The sequence below is a fragment of the Lathyrus oleraceus genome, chromosome 4 (genome assembly GCF_024323335.1).
Source record: "Lathyrus oleraceus cultivar Zhongwan6 chromosome 4, CAAS_Psat_ZW6_1.0, whole genome shotgun sequence".
Classification (NCBI taxonomy): Eukaryota; Viridiplantae; Streptophyta; class Magnoliopsida; order Fabales; family Fabaceae; genus Lathyrus; species Lathyrus oleraceus.
In genome coordinates, this window is record NC_066582.1 from 145,658,810 (window position 1) to 145,679,184 (window position 20,375).

Consider the following 20,375-nt stretch of genomic DNA (forward strand, 5'->3'; position numbering starts at 1 on the left):
ATTTGGTTTAAAGTTGTTTTTAAAAATAAATAAATAAAGTTGATGGTGAAAATAAAAACGATTACTTGCATGCATGGACATGGGTAGACATTGATCTACTAAGCACTATAAAATCAGAGTAATCAAAAAATATATTTAACAATAATTTATTAATCTAATTAACTAATAATTTAATTAATCAATTAACTAATGCAAGTAAATAATAAATAAATAAATGAAATGCAATGAGCTTACACCAAAACTACTCAATGTAATATTTACATGATATTTATTACTAAAAGATTAATTATTTGCAATGTGCATATTATGCTACTATTTTAAAGGAAAATCTAAACTGTCACGGTTTACACCATACAATGAACCTTTACCGCAAACGACGATAACCGCCCAAAAGTCATAGCTAATGAAACTTTATAGCAGCCCTACCATTAAAATGTGCAGCAAAACAAAAGTGTTGGCTTTTAATGAAAAGAACTTAAATTTTAAAGCACAAAATTTCAACATTGTCAAAACTATGGATAACATTACAAGCATAAAAATATCCTGTAAGTTATACACTTAGTTCAGCATATCAGTTAAACAAGTGGGAACAACAATCACTTAATCATCTTGTAAAAAATAGAGTTAACAGAATCAACCAAAGAGAATTATCAGTAATTTACAAAACTATAACCGAAATGGATACGCAATCGAAACACATATGTAATCAAAGCTCACAATACAGTGTAAAATAGAACGTGTAATTATCATAATTACAGGATCATTACCATGTCATTAAAAATCCAACATATAACTCAAAACAAAACTTCGACATACAAGCATTCGTGATTGAAACGCATAATGTAGCCGATACGCAAAGTAGTCAAATTGAAACCGAAATAGATATTATATAGTGCAAAGGAAAAATAGAACAAGTTATGATTATTTACAGGATTACTAGAATTCCAACATACAAACATAATACCAATCACTGAATAATTTGAATTGAAAATGAGTAGTAATTGCAACCGGAAAAAAAACCAAGTAAAGCCACTTCAAGAAAAGAAAAGAAAATTACTGGTACATCCTGCTACAGAAGGATAACTAACATAAGCAATGCAGAGTTCAAAGCAAAATGAATACATATCTAAGATGGAACCGAAAAATTACCCCAAACACAACCTATCCCAAATATGTCCAGTACTGTTATGAAAATGAAAGATTTAACGTCATGCCACAAATTTAAATTGATTTGTACCGTAACAATGGATATGTCATCACTGATCCAAAAAACAACTAGTGTCGTAGACGACAACTCAGACTCATTTGGAGCAGCAACATCAACATTTTTACAAAGGAAAGCAATGATATTTCGGCGACCTCACCGATGCTAGCACTGATACTTGATAAAGAGAATATCATAAAAAATTCATAAGAAAATGTTTCATTAATTTAACAATGTTTTATATGTTGGTTTGATCACTTTTAAAACAGGGATGGAACTTCATTCTGCACAAATTTAACAGTAATAGTGCAGAGCCAATTATACAATATATACTAAGATTAAAACAAAATATTTCTATTGTTCCACAGCAGCAGGATGCTCATTCTGCACAAATTTTGACTTTGTAATTTAATCACAACTTTTAGCTTATCGCAAGATACATATGGATTATGAGAAATGTAAGAAACTCGATACCGTAACCGAAGCGGCGATCCAAAGAGGAACAAATCATAACTAAAACGTGTACATCGCGACATCTAATTGAATCACATCCTTGCGGTATCCCGATCAGGTACGTAAATTAGATAATAATTTGATTTAGAAAAATATAATAATAAGATAAATCTCTAATTCTGAATACTAGAACAAAATAAAAAGGACCGATTATAAATAGAATTCGGACGAAAATTTGCTCGAAACATTAAATCAGACACATTAAAATGATCAACACAAAATATACTTATTGAAAAAATACAGCGTTTCTTCAAATGCTGAAATAAATTTGCACCGGTTAAAAGGCTCAGGCGGGTCAAAATGCAACTGAAACAGTCGCTAAAAAATATAACGGGCACACCAGTTTAAACTACATGAATCGTAGGTTAATAATACTGGCGTCTACAATTTTAAATTTGAAACTTTTTACCCGCTGATTCTTGCACGTTCTTGAGAAAAGATTCAACCGATTTGTCTGTATTTTCAATAAATTTATCCTGTTTGATTATTTAGGTATTATTAATGATAAAATGCATGTTATGCTGTACATATGATGTAAACTGAAAATTAAATCGAATTTACAAAAATTTAAATATGCCCGGACAAAATTGGGGTATGATAGTTGCCCCTATTTCATTATCTTGAACTTAAAGGTAAGAATGACAACAGTCTTCCTACATTCGTAGTGGAAGGTAATTAAATATGAAAATACCCAAATTTTGTCCTTTGAAATGCAAGGAAGAAATGCAGAAACAAAATGCAGTGAGAAATACAGTAAGAAAAATTATCAAAAGGTAAAATGAGACAGCCAACACTTTCTGGGAATCGTCAGAACAATATCTTAGACATCACAGTCGAGATATGTTAGTAATGGAGTGACATTCCTAGCTAAATCTCAAGACTTTTCCAGGATGCTAGAGTAGTATCTTGAAAACAAAATGAGATTCTTTAAATGAATGAAGCAGTATCTCAAACAGACAGATGAGATTCTTCGGATGAATGAAGCAGTATCTCAAACAGATAAATGAGATTCTTCAGATAAATGAAGCAGTATCTCAAACAGATAAATGAGATTCTTCAGATAAATGAAGCAGTATCTCAAACAGCAAAATGAGATTTTCTGTATCAAATCGAAGCAGTATCTTATATGATAGAATTAAGATATTCCAGCAAGGGAAAGATACCTTAATTGAATCTAAGACTCTCCGAGGATATTTAGAGCAGTGTCTCTAAAAAAATCTGAAATGAGACTCTTCATATTTGATGAAGCAGCATCTCAAACAGTAAAAATGAGATTCTCCGTATCGAGTCGAAGAAGCATCTTATATGATAGAATTAAGATATTCCAAACAAGGGAATGATACCTTAATTAAATCTAAGACTCTCCGAGGATACTTAGAGCAGTACCTCTAAAAATCTGAAATGAGACTCTTCATATTGATGAAGCAGCATCTCAAATAGTAAAAATGAGATTCTCTGTATCGAGTCGAAATAGCATCTTATATGATAGAATTAAGATATTTCGAACAAGGGAATGATACCTTAATTGAATCTAAGACTCTTCAAGTATACTAGAGCAGTATCTCTAAAAAAATTGGAATGAGACTCTTCATATTGATGAAACAGCATCTCAAACAGCAAAAATGAGATTCTCTGTATCGAATCGAAGCAGCATCTTATATGATAAGATATTCCGAACAAGGGAATGATACCTTAATTGAATCTAAGACTCTTCAATTATACTAGAGCAGTATCTCTAAAAAATCTGAAATGAGACTCTTCATATTGATGAAGCAGTATCTCAAACAGTAAAAATGAGATTCTCTGTATCGAGTCGAAGCAGCATCTTATATGATAGAATTAAGATATTCCGAACAAGGGAATGATACCTTAATTGAATCTAAGACTCTCCGAGGATACTTAGAGCAGTATCTCTAGAAAACAAATGAGATTCTTCAAATTGATGAAGCAGTATCTCAAACAGAGAGATGAGATTCTTCAGATAAATGAAGCAGTATCTCGAATATTCGTTTGTTGGGGGAACTTTTTAAGAAAAGACTCCTTTCGAGGGAGATTTACTAGAAATGCTCTGCAGGGGAAAAGCTCATAAGAGACTTTTTAGGGTAACCTCTGCTTGGGGAGCAATGATTGTAAAGAAAAATGTTGGAAATATCATTTTTAATCATAAAGTTGAACAATGATTTGCTGAGAAATAATTCTACGAGCACATGCAGGGAAATAACTTTATTTGGAAATGAGAAATGTCCAAGATATACATGAATGACCTTGGATCCTGATATTTTATGTTTGATTCTCGTATGATGTTCCACTTTAGGTGGGAATACCATGCATGGGATGATGCATGAGATGCATGCAAGTATGCAATTTTCTGGGGATATTTGGTTGTGCATGTAGGAATGTGGATGATTTTTGTTTAGTTGAAATTCCCATTTTGTGGGAGTGTTATGCATGAGTATGCTGATGATTGATATGACTGTGTTTTTTTTAATTTTCTGTTTGGTAGGAAAACCATTTATGAATGATTCATATGATGCATGTTAGAATGCAAATGGGTAATTGGATATTTCTGTAGGGTTTAATTCTTGATTGCCAATGAGGTTGGACTTTAAATGGGAACTGCCAGATAAGAACTGTTGAAGGAGATTGAACTGCCAGATGAGGGTAGCACTTGAAGGATATGTTACCAGACGCGAACTGGTGAAAATAATTGAAATGTCAGACGAGACTGAATTTGTTTTTGTTTGTCAGACAGGAACTGATTTTTAAAGTAGGCTACCGGACGAGAACTGGTAAAAATAATTGACTACCAGACAAGAACTGGTATTGAAATAGGTGACCTACCAGACGAGAACTAGTATTAAGAGATAATTTACCAGACGAGAATTGGTATTTGGCAAATGATTTGTCATGCAAGAACTGATTTTTGATATAGTTCGCCAGACGAGAACTGGACTTTGGAAATAAATCGCCAGACGAGAACTGGACTTTGGAAATAAATTTCCAGACAGGAACTGGGCTTTGAAATGAATTGCCAAACAGGAACTGGGTTTTGAAATAAATTGCCAGACGGGAACTGGGCTTTTGAAAAAGGTTTCCAGACGGGAACTGGGCTTTGAAATAATTTCCAGACGGGAACTGGACTTTGAAATAAATTTCCAGGCGAGAACTGGACTTTGTGATAAATTGCCAGACGGGAACTGGGCTTTGAAATAATTTGCCAAACGAGAATTGGACTTTGGCGTCAGATTTTGGGTTTCAAGGCTTTTTGATGTCAGGTTCATGTTATGGGTTATGCCTGATAAATGATATGATATGCATGGCTTTATGCTAGAGCAAAGTGACATGACTAATGCATGATGATGATTCATGTAATGATTGAAAGGTTTCCAAAATGCCTTTGTGCGAGTATTGGAAGAGAAGGTTTTTTTTTGCAGAAAGGCTTTTGTCTGTCAAAAGGTTATTTTATGGGGTGATAGCGTGATTCCCCGACACTCATCTTGAACTCTGCAGTTGATGACGTGTGAAAAAGCTTTCCCTTGAATAGCTTGAAGTCAGGGAGATGACTTGCTCCTGTATGGATCATCTTGCCCCAATGTGATGGGTCTATGCAAAATGTTTACCTCGAAAGGATTTTGAAAGAAATTGTACCATAATTTGGAGATGGAATGCCCCAAAAAATTTATCCATGACAGGATTTATCCTTGGTTAACCGACTCTTGGAGTGGTTGACTTTTCTGTGCTCTTGAGGTAGCTTGCCCCGGTATGAGCGTTGAAGCGACTTAACTCACCCTAACTGAACATTGAAGGGGTCTGCCCCTGGCCAACAGAACCTCTAGGTGATCTGCCCCTAGTTAATAGAGTCCTGAGATGATTTGCTTTGGATCAACTGATTCTTGAAATGATTTGCACATTTATTAACAGATGTTGGAGACTATTTAAGACTGACCAATTCTTGGAGTAATCTTCCTATGATCAACTGATGTTTAGGTGGCATGCCCCTGATTCGTGGGTTATGAGGTAATCTTGATTCTGGTGAATGGTCAAGTCCCACTGATTGTTCCTTATTGTTGGAATTTCCCTGACGTCAAGTACTGACTTGCAGTTAAAATTGTTTGTTCAGAAATGGTAATTTTAATGTGATACTCATGCAAGTTTTGAAAAGAATTTATTTGAATGACGTGATAATGTGTGACGAGTGGACCATGAGTCCAAATGTAATGCTGATTTAGCAATTTAAAGTGTGAAAGACACAGTGAGAGTAATGACATCGATGTTGAAGATTAGCAAATCTTTAGGAGTCAGTTTACGCAACTTTGTTGTAATATGCTTTCGGAAATAACCCTACCTCAATTAGGTCTTTTGAGGGTTGTAACGTGGCTTGGTTCATGGTTATTGAAACAAAAGGATATAAGGCTCAAAGTTTATTTTAACCCACCCCTTCTTCATGATGATCTCCAATCCTACGTTCAGTTAATTCAACATACACATTTGTCTTTTTTGAAGGTGTAAAGGATACAGATGATGATTCAAGGTCTCTTGAAATGGAAGTCACCTTATTTCATTTTCTGGATGTCGGTGACCCTTTGATTCTTGATATGGTGGTCACTGAGTCTTATTATGTTGAGTTAAGGGTTTTCATGACCTCCTTTGATTTTTGTTTTGATCCCTAACTTTTGCATGGACCGCTTTTTGAAGCTTTAGTCCATCGGGATTGCCCCTATTTTTGCCTAAGTCTCCTTTTGGGGTATCGACTTAGCGGGCTTTTCTTTGATTCTTTTTTTTGAAAATTTGTGACTGCCAAGTCCATGGTCATTTGGAGAACAACCAACATAACTTTTGGATTTTGCAAGGTTCCTTCGACACTTCGGGATGTGTGTGAAGAATATCATGTGGTTGATCCTCAGACAGGATATTTCGTCTTGTAATCCGAGTGTGTAGTTAAATTAACTGAACACTACCCTGCCCCAGGTTTAATGTAAGGTTTTTTAGATCCGAAAGAAACTCCTACTTCTAGGCTCGAAGTGGTTGACTAGGGATTAACTCCTTATCTCTCTAGTGTTTAGGGATTTGAAACAATGCATGTACATCATCAGTAGGATTTTATCCGAAAGCATATAGTCGGCAATTATGGGTATTTTGTTTTTGTCATCCTCCCTCAAATCTTTGCTAAAACAAAAGTTATGATAAAGAAAAGTGAATGGGAGAAACACTGATGTATTTTTTTTGTTTTTGATATAAGAGAAGAAAAATGAGCGAATGCGAGATGATTAATTCAAAACATGCATCATTACTTCATCAATATTACCATTAAAAACAAACAATGTTTAAACACAAGCAACTTTTAACAACAAAGAAACTACAAATGCAAAAATAGAAACAAATTAGTCCAACGATTGCCAGTGTTGAGGATGTCTTCCTGTCTGAACTACTGGCATTAGGAGATACTTTATGAAATCTTTGAACTCATTCTAACGAGAGGTTTACGTGCACCAACAGGCTTCCTTCTGAAAATGATATGTACCTTTTGTCGATCAATTGTTGCACTTTAGCCTTGAAAGCATTGCAGTCTTCAGTTGAATGCCCTATTGTTTCGGCATGATATCCACGTTGCACATCAGGATCATATCCAGGTGGGTAGAGGTTGGGTAGTACCATTTACTAGAGCTGGAATAACATTCTCTACAACTGCAGTCTGCTGAATGTTGTCCTCCCTCTTTTCTAAAGCTATCATAGCCTCCACAAGTTGCTCTATCTGGTTTTTCATCGAGTCAACATCTCCTCTTAATGCAATGTGACTTTGCTCCAATGGGTCCATGGTCTTTCAAGAGTTACTCCAAGTCTCATATGAATGTCGGGAAATCAACTGCAGGTTATGGATGAAGGGTGGATGAATTTTTTTGTATTTATTTTTGTGTGGAAAATGATATGAAATGTATGATGATGAATGCAAATGCAATGATATGTGTATGAAGGTAGTGACATGTTTAGAATTACAGGTTCAAAGTTTTCTCATATGGATCAGCATAACGGGTGAATGACGGGTATCTCTGAATAATGTAACCCCAGGGGTAGGCTCTACAGTTGGTAGGTTCCTAGAGTCACAAATATTTCTTGAGAACGTCACTGCCGTGACGAAGACTCGTCGGACAATAATATCCTTAAGAAGATCTCGTCTAGGTGAGGTCTTCGTATTGTCCCAACAAGGAAGGCTCCATGGGGATTCTACTACATGACTCTCGAGTCCAGGGTTCTAACAAGGTTCTCAGAGTCATAGATCGAGGTTGGAAATATTATTGTAAGATAGCAATACGTCCAAGGGATCTCATCTGATTGGGGCTTTCGTATTAACCCAATAAGTCTGAAACTTCGTAGGTTAATACTACATAACCGCCGGATATAATGGGTTAAAAGGTCCCTAGAGTCATTGATCCAACTTGAGAATACTATCGTCGTGACGAAGACTTGTCGGGCAACAATTGTCGCAACCTGAAAAAAGGAATGCGAAAAAAACAACCGGCGAAAAAGGAAAAGGACAGGAGAGTCGCCACCGTGCGTTATTTATCCCAAAGGGGGGAAAGGAAATGCTCGAAGTAAACCTGGAAAAAGGAAAGGAAAAGACAAGGTCTCGAACCCAAATCTTGGGTTCGGAAGTCGGTTATGCGGAGGGAAGGTATTAGCACCCCTACGCATTCGTAGTACTCTACGGGATCCACGTTTATAGTTCTTGTCTAAAGGGTGTGGGTTTATCCAATGTGTTATTTACTAAAAGGGGGGTCAAAAGAAAATGACTCGCACGGATGTCGCATCCACTGCATACGTATCTCATCTGAACATGAGAATCAGAGTCTTCGTAGCTCGGCTACCTATGGGTTAAGGGGAAGTGTGCTCGGTAAGACATCGCGTCTTATGCCTACGTATCTCATCTGGAATGAGAATCAGAGCAAGCCGTAGTTCGGCTAACTACGGGTTAAGGGTTGTGTTTTGGGGTGAACGACGTTACTATGCAATCTACCGGATGCTCGACCTTTGGAGACTTACTCGCCTGTAGTAGAAGGAGATAACGTGTTCTTAGGAGAAGAAAAATCAATGAGTTGTGGTGTTTAGGGATGCTCATGCAAAAGGGCGGTCCTAGACGAAGGAACCGCGCTACCTTAATTGACATGCAACGAGAGGCTATACGAAGCCTAACAATCCTATGGGGAGACGATCAAACCATACAAAACAAACATGCATAAAGTAAACATGCCAGCAGAGGGGGCTCAAACATACAGGGGTAGGGCTTTAGTCAAGAGGGGTCATATCAACCTCGACAAACAAGCCATGGGAGGGTAATCAAATGGGCTCTTAACCACTGACATTGACCGTCAGGGTGAGCGGATCAGAAGGGTAATGAGGATAAGACCTCATAGCTCTTAACCCTGGACAAGGTGAGCTCATGACAAAGCGTGGGGGTTCAGAAAGATGGAACCCTCTCCACTGACTGACCGGACGAAAGATCTTGGGGGTTTTTGCTCTAAAGCATCGACACGTAGTGTGAGCTTAAAGAACGACACACTGAATAACGGGGGATTGACTATTAATCCCTTTTATCCGTCAATTGCGTCTATGTGGAGGTCTTTAGCACGGATGCCTCTTTTTGGAGGTCTTTGGGCACAAAAGTAAACACACAAAACATTGCCTCCTATCGAGGTCTTCCAGCTAAGAAAATGGTAAAATGCGGGAAAAATAAAGGGATCAAGAGGTCTACCGCACGGATAAAGATCCGAAGCAACAGCAATTAAAGGAATAAGAAACCCAGAGATCTCTCAAGCTAGCATCATCAAAGAAAGCGAGTCAGTACAGGTAATCGGAATAAACCTCCAGGTGGTATCCCACAAATAAAGTGGAATACCAAGCAAGCCATCTCTGCAAGAGTCGTGTGAGCCCTCACAAAAACTCAACAAACAGGTTAGAGTAACAGGATGGAATCAGGAGAAAACAATGCCATGACGAACACAAAACAGATTAGAGCAAACAGAAAAGCAACTGCTGTCACGCTCGCTACTGCTTCGCCTAGCGAAGGCTTAGCGAAGCTTCGCTGCAGGCTCGCCTAGCGAGGGTGCTAGCGAACGCCTGCGGGTTTTGGGTTCTTCATGGATAATAGTGCGATCTCAGAAACCCAAACCCTATGGTATCCATGAGGAACGAAACGATTAAACATTCAAGGTATTGTTTACACATTCATACATATCTGAACCCGTAGGCAAAACCTAACGTTACCTCATACATTCAGAGTATTCAAATTCAAAGCATAGAGTAAAAGGAATAAGGGCAAACCTGATTGGAGAGATCGATTAAACTCGAATGGCACGACTGGGTTTGCAAAGCAATGTTAGGGTTTGCGTGAGATGGAGGTGAAAAAGTGTGTGAGTCAGAGTGAACTTTTCAAGGCTGTCTGGAGGCTGCTGCAGATTAGTTCGTAGGTTTCCCTTCTCTTTTTCTTTCTGTCTCTTTTTCTCCAGGGTTTTGTCTCAATGAAACTCTAGTATTTATAGCCTAATATTGGTGGCTTGATGGGCTCAAATGAAGGCAACTCAAGCCCATGACTTTCTGTTTTATTCTGAAATGCGCGCACTTCGCCTAGCGAAGGATCTGCTCGCCTAGCGAGCATGACAGTTCTCTTCGCTAAGCGAACCATTCTGTTCGCCTAGCGAGCATGACAGCTCAGGAATAGATTTTTGCTCCTTCAAGATTAGCATTCTGAATGATGAATAGGCCCCATTTGAACCTGTTGGGAGTAACTCAAGTCTTTCCCTGGTGTTGACTGATCACCTGGATAGAAACCACCAAGTGTCTCGGATGATGTTCAAGCTTCTTGGATATGATCCTGATTGACATGATGAAATGCAATATGAAATGCTAAATGGCCTAAAAAATGAATGCATGAATGAGGAGGGAAAATTTTGGGGTGTTACAACAATATCTCAAGAGAATCTCCTCTAGGTGGGGTCTTCGTTTCTTCCCAACAAGGAAGACTCCTTGCGGGCGCCCACTACGCAACCACCAACTTAATCTTATGGTTTTTCTCAGACTTGGGTGGAGAGCCTATCTCACAAAGTATCACCAACCAGAGGCCCCCAAATAAGACATGGTCAATAAATCACAATATAATAATTATGACAGAATAATAATAGCAGAATAGAAAAATAACAGACAAACAAACAAGATTAACATACAATACAGAAACTGAACTAAATTAGGCTTCACTCTCTTGTGCTTGGAGCTAATCCCCAGCAGAGTCACCATCTGTCGCATCTCGAAAAATACGATTCCTTGCGATGGTCGCGGAAAAATTAATGTTCGAACAGAGTCGCCACCGAACTTTATTTATCCCAATAAAGGGATAGGGAAATATCGATAAAACCCTTAGGAAATAGAATAATGGTCGTCGCAACCATATTCGGGTTCGGGAGTGGATTACGTAAGGGGAAGGTATTAGCACCCCTTACGTCCGTTGTAGTCAACGGGAACCTTTTAGTTCTAATGTGCGTTTCGAGTGTTAATTTATGTTTGTTTGTTATCTTTGGGTTATAAAATATTGAAAATAGAAATGGATGGGAACCTCAGAAAGGGGAAAGGGGAGGTTTTTTATTAGTGTGCTCGCGAAGATACAGCAATCTCCCGCCTACGTATCCTTATGGTATAATAAGGAAATAAGAGCATTCGTAGTTCGGGAAACTACAGTTGGTTGGTGTCTTTTAGTGAACAACTATTTAGATCGCGTTCTAAAGGCTAAACGCTGCTTGTCTACTCTCGGCGGAGGCTTAAGCATTGGTTTGTTACGCGCATTAGAAAGGATTAACAATGTTCTTTTTGAAAAGGGTTTTGATCACACGAGGGTGACAAGTTGGATTAACATGTTGGATGTTTTGTTTGACTGGTTATGTTGAGATGTTTTTGGTTGGATGACGATTACTCGGATAGTCGAGTAAGACAACTCGTATCCTAATAGTCGGGAAAGGGAATAGAAGACTCTAGACCACTTTCTTTTCATCCTTAATTATAGAAAGGATTTGATAATAATTAAGGTGTTTTAAATGGATGACGAATACTCGGATAATCGAGTAAGACAACTCGTATCCTAATAATCGGGAAAGGGAATATAAGACTCTAGACCGCTTTCTTTTTTATCTGAGTGATTACGAAAATAAGTTTGCGTATGGTTGATGTATTTTAGCATGAACGAAAAGTGCTCGAATGGCTAAGTAAGACAGCTTATATCCAAGCATTTGAGAAGAGGAATTAAAAACTCAAGACCATCTCCTTTTTTGTATAGCTTTGATTGATTTATTAAGTTGTGAAAAAATGACAATTGTTCGACTGACCGAGTAAGAGAACTCGTATTCAAACAATTGAGGAGAGAAGTTGAAAACTCAAAGTCATCTCCCTTTTCATTTAGCTTATTATGAAAATAATTTGATTTAATCGGGTTTAGAAGTTTGTAAAGAAATGACAATTATTTGACTGACCGAGTAAGAGAAATCATATTCAAACAATTGAGGAGAGAAATTGAAGACTCAAAGTCATCACCCATTTCATTTCTTATTATGAAAATAATCCGTTTTAATTTGGGCCTAGAAGTTTGTAAAGAAATGACAATTATTTGACTGTCCGAGTAAGAGAACTCGTATTCAAACAATTGAGGAGAGAAATTGAAGACTCAAAGTCATCACCCATTTCATTTCTTATTATGAAAATAATCCGTTTTGATTGTGTTTATGTTTAAGCGGATAAAAATGACAACTATTTGACTAACCAAGTAAGAGAACTCGTATTCAAATAATCGAGGAGAGGAGTTGAAAACTCAAAATCATCCCCCTTTTCACATTTTTATTTATTGTAAGAATGTTTTGATTTAATCATGCTTAAGTGGGTTTAGAAATGACGATTATTCGACTAACCGAGTAAGAGAACTCGTATTCGAATAATCGAGGAGAGGAGTTGAAAACTCAAAACCATCCCTTTTTTATTTCCAAATTATGAAATGGTATTTAATCGTGATTAGGTACTTTTTAATTAATTTTAAATAACGTAACCGGCATTGGATCGAGAGTTGAATTGGTATTCGTCACATTAGTGAAAAATAATTTGATTTGGTTTAAAGTTGTTTTTAAAAATAAATAAAAAAAGTTGATGGTGAAAATAAAAACGATTACTTGCATGCATGGACATGGGTAGACATTGATCTACTAAGTACTATAAAATCAGAGTAATCAAAAAATATATTTAACAATAATTTATTAATCTAATTAACTAATAATTTAATTAATCAATTAACTAATGCAAGTAAATAATAAATAAATAAATGAAATGCAATGAGCTTACACCAAAACTACTCAATGTAATATTTACATGATATTTATTACTAAAAGATTAATTATTTGCAATGTGCATATTATGCTACTATTTTAAAGGAAAATCTAAATTGTCACGGTTTACACCATACAATGAACCTTTACCGCAAACGACGATAACCGCCCAAAAGTCATAGCTAATGAAACTTTATAGCAGCCCTACCATTAAAATGTGCAGCAAAACAAAAGTGTTGGCTTTTAATGAAAAGAAATTAAATTTTAAAGCACAAAATTTCAACATTGTCAAAACTATGGATAACATTACAAGCATAAAAATATCCTGTAAGTTATACACTTAGTTCAGCATATCAGTTAAACAAGTGGGAACAACAATCACTTAATCATCTTGTAAAAAATAGAGTTAACAGAATCAACCAAAGAGAATTATCAGTAATTTACAAAACTATAACCGAAATGGATACGCAATCGAAACACATATGTAATCAAAGCTCACAATACAGTGTAAAATAGAACGTGTAATTATCATAATTACAGGATCATTACCATGTCATTAAAAATCCAACATATAACTCAAAACAAAACTTCGACATACAAGCATTCGTGATTGAAACGCATAATGTAGCCGATACGCAAAGTAATCAAATTGAAACCGAAATAGATATTATATAGTGCAAAGGAAAAATAGAACAAGTTATGATTATTTACAGGATTACTAGAATTCCAACATACAAACATAATACCAATCACTGAATAATTTGAATTGAAAATGAGTAGTAATTGCAACCGAAAAAAAAAACAAGTAAAGCCACTTCAAGAAAAGAAAAGAAAATTACTAGTACATCCTGCTACAGAATGATAACTAACATAAGCAATGCAGAGTTCAAAGCAAAATGAATACATATCTAAGATGGAACCGAAAAATTACCCCAAACACAACCTATCCCAAATATGTCCAGTACTGTTATGAAAATGAAAGATTTAACGTTATGCCACAAATTTAAATTGATTTGTACCGTAACAATGGATATGTCATCACTGATCCAAAAAACAACTAGTGTCGTAGACGACAACTCAGACTCATTTGGAGCAGCAACATCAACATTTTATCAAAGGAAAGCAATGATATTTCGGCGACCTCACCGATGCTAGCACTGATACTTGATAAAGAGAATATCATAAAAAATTCATAAGAAAATGTTTCATTAATTTAACAATGTTTTATATGTTGGTTTGATCACTTTTAAAACAGGGATGGAACTTCATTCTGCACAAATTTAACAGTAATAGTGCAGAGCCAATTATACAATATATACTAAGATTAAAACAAAATATTTCTATTGTTCCACAGCAGCAGGATGCTCATTCTGCACAAATTTTGACTTTGTAATTTAATCACAACTTTTAGCTTATCACAAGATACATATGGATTATGAGAAATGTAAGAAACTCGATACCGTAACTGAAGCGGCGATCCAAAGAGGAACAAATCATAACTGAAACGTGTACATCGCGACATCTAATTGAATCACATCCTTGCGGTATCCCGATCAGGTACGTAAATTAGATAATAATTTGATTTAGAAAAATATAATAATAAGATAAATCTCTAATTCTGAATACTAGAACAAAATAAAAAGGACCGATTATAAATAGAATTCGGACGAAAATTTGCTCGAAACATTAAATCAGACACATTAAAATGATCAACACAAAATATACTTATTGAAAAAATACAGCGTTTCTTCAAATGCTGAAATAAATTTGCACCGGTTAAAAGGCTCAGGCGGGTCAAAATGCAACTGAAACAGTCGCTAAAAAATATAACGGGCACACCAGTTTAAACTACATGAACCGTAGGTTAATAATATTGGCGTCTACAATTTTAAATTTGAAACTTTTTACCCGTTGATTCTTGCACGTTCTTGAGAAAAGATTCAACCGATTTGTCTGTATTTTCAATAAATTTATCCTGACTGATATTTTAGGTATTATTAATGATAAAATGCATGTTATGCTGTACATATGATGTAAACTGAAAATTAAATCGAATTTACAAAAATTTAAATATGCCCGGACAAAATTGGGGTATGATAGTTGTACTCTTAGAATATCTTATGGGTTACCTTGTGCTTGTGAGTTAGGAGGATACACACTTGGTGGTATACTGATACCAATAGATGTTGTTCATGTTCATTGGAAACTAACTATGGAAGTTGAGTTAGAAGTAGGTGCAGATGATGGATCAGAGGTGGATATGACTTGTGCAATAGATGAATTGTGGAAATGGTTTAGGTCATTAGATGTTGTTGGGAAAAGGGCATTAAACAATAGGGTTTGTGAACTTGCATACCCCCAATTACTTCATTGTGTCCACCACCTGAGAAATTAAAAACCAAAGGAGGAGTGAAGAAGAAAGGAAAAAAACCAGTAGGATATGATGTTTATAGGGACCCTTCGTATCATGAGTATGTTGATAAGACATCTAAATCTTCACAGAGACAATCCCAACCATCACAGACTTCGAAGAAGTTGAAATCATCAAAGAAGCAACCACAATCAAAGAAATGTTTCACTCTTCAATTTCCTAATCATATTAGGCCATATATTGAAGATATAGTTAATGTTGTATCAGGTGGTAATTGTGGATTTAAAGCCATTACATCATTGCATGGATATGGTAAGGATGGTTAGTCATCGGTTCATCGAGACTTGGAGTTGGAAATAATAGACAATAAAAGATCAAGTTTGTATGACACAATAGGAACATGAGCCCAATTAGGATCAGATGGTCCTGCTTCGTAAACATGAACTGGAACCTCTCTTGGTTCATCATGATGGGGCGGGACCAAACGAGGATGCAAAACACAATAATACCACTCCAGGTATCCATCATCTATATCAGATGGAGTGGTGGCCAATGTTGTTGGACGGATCGCATCAACAATTCTCTGATGGTAACCAATCCAATCAGCATCAATATCATTATCCATCATACAATCAGGAGGTGGGGATGGAACATACTGCATGTACCCGAACTGATGTATACATTTGTCAAACAAGTATGGAACAACTGTGTCACCCCACTTCAAACACCCCATGTACAGACATAACTCATCAAACTGACGACATCCTCTATGATCCTCAAATGGACGCCATATGATGTCGGTAGGTGTTAGCTCATCCAAAATAGGTCATAAGTCATCCACCTTCAGGACTCCTTGCTTATAGGACCATCTCCTCGCTCGAGGAAGACCAAAATTATCAGCTAGTTTCCAATTCTCTCCTCTTTTTTCAACAATAGGAAGGTACTCGTAAATCCAACACTGTTACAATATAAAAACATAATAAACAAAATAAATTAAATTAACATACTTTATAACATTAATTAACACATAATAAACAAAATTAAATTAAATACCTGTAGGAGAGTAGGATATCCATCGAGCTGCTTGCAACTGAACATGGACGCATCTCCAAGATATTTGTATAGGGTAACCAATGCAGCTGTGTAAGACCCCAATTTTGACCCTAAGATCCCTCATGTTATCTCATTATTTGCATTGGCTTTGGGATCACACATTGGCATCCTTCTTACCCCTCATTCACTTGGTTTGCATTGGGAGAGATCACCAAACACTTTTGATTGTATCATACTTTATTTTCTTTTGTTTACTAACCAAAATACCAAAAATATGTCTCTATGTGTCTTTGTTCCTTTTGTAGGTAGTATATACATCCACATGTGCCTCATCAAGCTCACAACTAGGGTTTGAGACCCTCAAAGCAAAGAGATCAATCCAACAATGATACAATTTGGTTCTAAACATCATATATGGATCCCCGTGTTCTTCATTTGTCAATTTGATCAAGAATTCATCAATATTTTGTAGCTTGTTTGCCTTGGAAGCCCTAATTCATCTGGGTATCTTGTGTGACTTCCTCAACAAGTTTCTTCAACAATTGGTCAAAGATATCAAGGGATACTTCATTTAACATCATATTATGCATATATGATCCTCCATGAGTCCCAAAGATCAAGATACTTTCAAGTTTGCAAGTTGGTTCAAAGAAGTTGACCAGAGAACGTCAACTGGACAAAACTAGGGTTCCTTAGACCCTATCTGCTACAACTTTTATCATATCAAAATTATTCCAATAGAAAAGTTACTCCTTATGACATTATAAACAAATTTCATGTTGGCATCAAGAGCTAATTTTGCTTGGAAAGTCATTTTTTATGGTGAAAAATTATAGGTCATTTTGTTTGCGCCCTAGTTAGGAGGTCAACTCCCAAGGACCATAACTTGATCAATTTTCATGATATAAAGTCCATCCAAGTCTCATGATCAGTTTCAATATATATTATCCAACTTTTATTCTTTGAGAAATGGAAAAATCTACGTGCAAGGGCATGTGCCAAGAGGAAACATTATAGGTCACTTTGGGCCATTACCATTGAACAAGCATTTTTCTTCAACTTCTAAAATCCATAACTCCCTCATGTCAAATCAAAATGGTGTCTAATTTGTTACCATATTTAATAGGAATGAAATATATACAACTTTGGTGAAGAAACCATTTCCATTTGAAGCTCATAGCAAAAGTTATTCAAGGTGGAAGAATTTGTCATTTGACTTGGGACTTAGAAAATTTTCAATCATGTTTGATTTCTTAAACTTCCACCTCAAACTTCATCATGATCCAAGCTCCAAATGGAAAAGTGTTCAACATAAAAGTTGTTCCCCTTGAGGTCACATTTCCAAAACATCCAGGATCACTTCATTTGGACTAGAATTGAGGGACTTGCACATGGTTCCTTTGGTGGGCTTGTTTTGGCAACATTTGAACTCAAATGACTATTTACTTTTGCATGCTTCCATGTGATGACTACAGTATCCATTATGCACGAATTAGATTTGGATTGCATCATTGGTTGGGAATAATTCAATGCTCATGCATCCATGCACCAATGTTGCTATTTTTGGCCAAAATTGAAATTGTGCAAAACTGAATTCCAGAGCCTATAAATATAACTGTGTTTCCTTAAGAACAACACACACACCCTGCTCAAGCCTTACCAAGCTATCTCAGAACCCTACTCCATAGAATTCCTTGAAGATTTCTTTGAAATCGAGTTTGAATTTCTCTTTCTGTTTTGAGATTCAAACTCCAAGGATTCATTGCCATTTTCATCTCAATTGGTCACAACAAGCAAGAGGAGGAAGAATCAAGGGGATTCACATTGAGATCAAGTCAAATCACTGCTACCTAAAGGTGATTTTTCCAAACTTCAAACCTTCGGTTCTCACTTAATTCTCTTCCATTCTCTTTGATTATTGGTGGTCTGAAGTCCTACCAATGTAGGCAACAAGATTGAGTTGCTTTGAGGCCAAATCGAAGCAACTCAGATCATGTACCTCAAAATTCAATTCCTCATATCTCTCAATATATTTAGAATTGGACAAAATTGAGGCCAGATTCGAGCTCCTGAGTTTTTTCTCTTTAAAATAGTGTTCTTACTTTTCATTTTCTGATTGGTTGAGGGTGGACCAGCCCGGTGAGGTCCACCAGAGAAGATGACCGGAGCTAGGGCTCCGGTGGTGTGTTGGCATTGCTCAGACCATCTGATCATGAGTCCACGTTTTAATCTCAATCCTCCCTTATGATTACCACTTGTACATGTGCGTTGACTGTGGACTATAGTGGATGATACACGCTTGGCCATCAGATCTGCCACCTCAATTAATGAGGGAGATCTGATGGGCCTCGTTTTTTCCTAATTTCTATTTTATTTCTGATTTTCCATTTAATTCCTTTATTTTATTTAATTCATATAAATTTCATTTTTAATCCAAAAAAATATGGGACTTTCACCAAAAAAAAAGTCTTCCTCTTTCATATTGTGAATTAAAATTATTTTTTGGATTGATTTTGATATTTTTCATGAATTAAATGTTTTTTGGTTTATTTTTAATTGTTTTAAAATGCTTCTGACTTTCTGAAAATTGTGAAATTTTTTGTCTAAGGTCTTTTGACCTTGTTTGACCTAGGATAAATCCCTTGGCCATTTATTTGGTGTTTTGAAGGAATTTGAGGTTTTTTCCATTTTAAAATGCATTTTAATTCATTTCTAATTTGATTTTTAATTGAATAATTGCTTGAAAATTATGTTGAGCCATTTTTTATGACCTTGTGATGTTTGACTTTCTGTTTGGCCTTGATCATGGTTGATTTGACTTTTGTTTGACCAATACTATTGGATTTAGGGAATTGATGAAATGTACATTTCATCTCCCAAAATGAATGGATAGTATTTATCAGATGAAATTCCTCCCATGATCAATTTGGCTTTCTATTTCCCATTCCCTCTTCATCTTCATCCCTATTCTTCCCCGATCCATCATTGACCAATGAAAGCTCTTCATGTCTAATGCTAGTTGATTCATCAATGACCTTGTGTCAGATGAATCAATATGAGTCAAGCTGAGATAGGTCCTTCCCCCATTTCTTTTAGTGTGTGGTATGTTTTAGGAGTTTGGTTCTTTGTACCAAATCTCTAACATGCATTAATACCTATATTTTTATTGCCCGGCCTCGGATAGTTGTGACTTCTATATAAGTCCAATTATGATTGCTTAACATAGAGCTAAATTTGATTAAGAGGGCATAACATTCTAGTAAGTGAGATTGTAAGTCTCCCATTCTTCATGGCATTGTGTGAAGACTTGACCTTTTTTCCTTTCATGAGAGCTAGTGGCACACTTATTGAATTATCCAAGTTGGAGCCCTTCTCATGGATGATGTCTTGGTTCAAGGATTCATACTTGTGAATAAATGATTGAGTGTGCTCCAAAGAATGACTTAACCAATTAAAACTCATCACTAACATTTAACTAACACTTGATTAAATTTTATTCATATTGCTGATTTTTCAAGTCATTTACTTTATGCAATTTAAATTTTAGTACATTTATCATTCATCTGCCAATTACATTTCATGCAACTTGTTTATGCTTCAGTTCTTTTCACTTTGCTCACTTGAGCCATACCTTGTGGTTGTATATATTGTTTGTTTGTTTTTATTTTGTTTGTGGTCTTAGGACCTTAAAATACATAATAACAACAAAAACCCTAAAAAATATCTTGGTGGACTGTTGGACTTGGTCTGAACTTTTGGACTTAGGATAGGCAATTTCCCTATACTTTAAGGACTGGGCCAATGCCACTATCTGAGACTGAGCTATCCTTGCTTGTACCTTTCATCTGATACAAGAGCCCTAATGGACTTTAACTCATCTGTCACT

The 20,375-nt window shown here is 36.1% G+C and overlaps 1 long non-coding RNA gene across 1 annotated transcript; it reads right to left on the reverse strand.

Annotated features, from left to right (window-relative positions):
• Positions 1 to 242: 242 nt before the first annotated feature.
• Positions 243 to 1,781, reverse strand: LOC127074168 (uncharacterized). Its single transcript, XR_007785936.1, has 2 exons — positions 1,679 to 1,781; positions 243 to 1,381 (listed from the first exon to the last, which is right to left on the reverse strand). It is a non-coding gene; the product is annotated as an uncharacterized LOC127074168 (long non-coding RNA).
• Between the last annotated feature and the right edge of the window lie 18,594 nt (positions 1,782 to 20,375).